At 46.8% G+C, this 2,946-nt stretch overlaps 1 pseudogene across 1 annotated transcript; it reads left to right on the top strand.

Moving 5' to 3' along the window:
- The first annotated feature begins 1,453 nt into the window (after positions 1-1,453).
- On the top strand, positions 1,454-2,554 carry LOC138845404 (high mobility group protein B2 pseudogene; annotated as a pseudogene). The gene has a single exon (XR_016221741.1). The product of XR_016221741.1 is annotated as a high mobility group protein B2 pseudogene (transcript).
- The last annotated feature ends 392 nt before the right edge of the window (positions 2,555-2,946 follow it).

The following is a 2,946-nucleotide window of genomic DNA, read 5'->3' as shown; positions in this document are numbered from 1 at the left end:
AGCAATCATTATACCCATTTTATAGATGGGTGAAGCGAGGCCCACAGCCACAAGGCTGATGGTTTCAAAGCATGTCTGTGTCTGCTCTGGATCGGAGTCTCCATGCAAGCTCCAGGAGAGAGAGAGCAGTGCTGATGTGCAAGGTGATAAGGCACTTAGAAGTCCTGGCCTTGGAGTAAGACAGCCAGGGTTTGAATCCTTCCCCTTTCAAAAACTCAGCTTAATGGCCTTGAGCCATTCTCTCCTCTGCAAAGGGGGATCATCACAGGCATGATGCTTAAATCAGTTCCATAGCAGGCAGTGCCTCTAACAAGCACAGGGCACGCAGCAGGCCCTGATAATGACTGTGATGCTCATAGACAGGGTTCCAGCCTGTTCCTCAGGGGCAGGTGGATAGCATCTTATCACAGGACACAGCTGAACACAGCAACAGCAGCAGCAAATGAATCATTGTGGAGCCACAGTGTGCATGTGAGTGATACCAAAAATACGAGGGCAATTCAAGTTCACGGAACATGGAATTCAATGACAAGTTCATTTTGGTTAAAAAAAAACACTGAAATCCATGCACTATTTTTTCATAATGTACATTTCCAAGAATGTTCTGTAGACCCCTTGTATGCACTGATTACAAAGATTTTTTCCCCCCACACAAAAGCAACCTATCTTTCAATTCCACTTTCCAGGAACTTTCTAAGTGCTGCTGTGGCTCCCGCCTGCAGCCTGCACAGTACTGGTTCTGAACAAACTGCACTGCTAACAGTCAGCAGGTCAGAACCAACCTGACCCCCAGCTGTGTGGGCCTGGCCTGGGGGTTGGAGACAACAGCTGGAGGGCAGCTCTGGCCAGAGGGGTTGAGAAAGCAGCTTCCCAACAGCTCCTGTGGACAGTGAGGGGAGCATGGGACCAGGGCCCCAGGCTTGCAGGGAAGATGTCCTGGCAGAGACCCTTCCAGTGAAAGCATGGGCATCTCCCAAAAAGGTGGGATCCACGGACCTGACCCGACTCCTGAGTGGGTCAGTCTGAAACTGGGAATGTTATGGGCTTGGTCTGAGCCTAAATTAATTTTCCAGACTCTTGCCTTTTACTTAGAGAAGAATTCTAAATACAGGCCCAAACACAGCCTGCAGTGTGGTAAACTTTAGTTACAAAGTGAGAAAAATACACAGGCCCATTAGGGCTTTATTAATGGAGAAATGGCTAAGGGAAGGGAATCATCATACCCTGCTCTGCTTGTCCTGAGTCTACAAGGAGAGAGTGCTTCCATCCTTCCTCACTTTTTATGAGCTTTCAAAAAAATGGAAGTGTTTACATGGTACCACCCCCATATCCTGGGTAAGAGGCGCTACTTCCTGGTGAGGGGTCCCCTGATTGAAAGGCAGGTGAACAGGGCAACACAGTGAAGGAGGTATGCCTTCCAGCTCATGAAGTTAAAATAATCTATCTAGGCGGGCTCCGCGCCGACCCACGGGCTCCCTCCCCACCAGGTGGCCGCCGTTCCGTCGTCATGGGTAAAGGAGACCCCAACAAGCCGAGGGGCAAAATGTCCTCCTATCCCTTCTTCGTGCAGATGTGCCGGGAAGAGCACAAGAAGAAACACCCTGACTCTTCGGTCAATTTCGCGGAATTCTCTAAGAAATGCTCGGAGAGATGGAAGACCATGTCTGCAAAGGAAAAGTCCAAGTTTGAAGATATGGCAAAAAGTGATAAAGCTCGTTATGACAGGGAGATGAAAAATTACGTTCCTCCCAAGGGTGATAAGAAGGGAAAGAAAAAGGATCCCAATGCTCCTAAAAGACCACCATCTGCCTTCTTTCTGTTTTGCTCTGAACATCGCCCAAAGATCAAAAGTGAACACCCTGGCCTGTCCATTGGGGACACTGCAAAAAAATTGGGTGAGATGTGGTCTGAACAGTCAGCCAAAGATAAACAACCATATGAACAGAAAGCAGCTAAGCTAAAGGAGAAATATGAAAAGGATATTGCTGCATACCGTGCCAAGGGCAAAAGTGAAGCGGGAAAGAAGGGCCCTGGTAGACCCACAGGCTCAAAGAAGAAGAATGAACCTGAAGATGAGGAGGAAGAAGAAGAAGAGGAAGAAGATGAAGATGATGAGGAAGAGGATGAAGATGAAGAATAAATGGCTATCCTGTAATGATGAGTGTGGAGTGTGCGTGTGTGCTCAGGCAGTTGTTTTGCTAAGAATGTGAATTCAAGTGCAGCTCAATATTAGCTTCAGTATAAAAAAACTGTACAGATTTTTGTATAGCTAATAAGATTCTTTGTAGAGAAAATACTTTTTTTAAAAAAATGCAGGTTGTAGCTTTTTGAGGGGCTACTACATACAGTTAGATTTTAAAGCTTCTGATGTTGAATGTTCCTAAATATTTAATGGTTTCTTTAATTTCTTGACTTGTGTATGGTAGCACAGCAAAGTTGTAGGAATTAGTATCATTAGTAAATTTGGATTTTTTTTTTTTTAGGATGTTGCATTCTTTGTTTTTTTTAAAAAAAAATTTGTAATAAAATTATGTATGTTATGTAAAAAAAAAAATCTATCTAAGCATCAGGAACACAGCCAGAAACAAAGCGAACAGGATCCCAGGAGGAAGTCCAAGGCCTGGGGGATCCTCTGCCTGCCTGGCTCAGGTCAGGTTATCTCAGGAGCCATCTGCCTGCACTCGGAGCCAGGGCTTGGTGCTAGACATCTGGAGACCCATGGACGTCAGGCTGGAAGGACACCACGGAACCAGGTGTCTGGGATGTGGAGCTCCTCCTCAGAGATGCCACCTGGGCCTGTGCGCCCTCTGCAGGTAGGAACCCAATGGCCCAGCTTAGCCAGGACCCCCAAGCCCCCATTGTGTTTCCCTTCCTTTTCCATGTGACCGATCTCTAGGCTTCCCAGAACACACCTGCTGCGGGTAGTGACAAGGGCAGGGGCTTCAA

This window comes from Oryctolagus cuniculus, chromosome 15 (assembly GCF_051225735.1).
Source record: "Oryctolagus cuniculus isolate XC-2025 breed Fujian yellow rabbit chromosome 15, ASM5122573v1, whole genome shotgun sequence".
NCBI lineage: Eukaryota > Metazoa > Chordata > Mammalia > Lagomorpha > Leporidae > Oryctolagus > Oryctolagus cuniculus.
The sequence above is the reverse complement of the archived record's forward strand: the minus strand, read 5'-3'. Positions and strand labels throughout refer to the sequence as shown.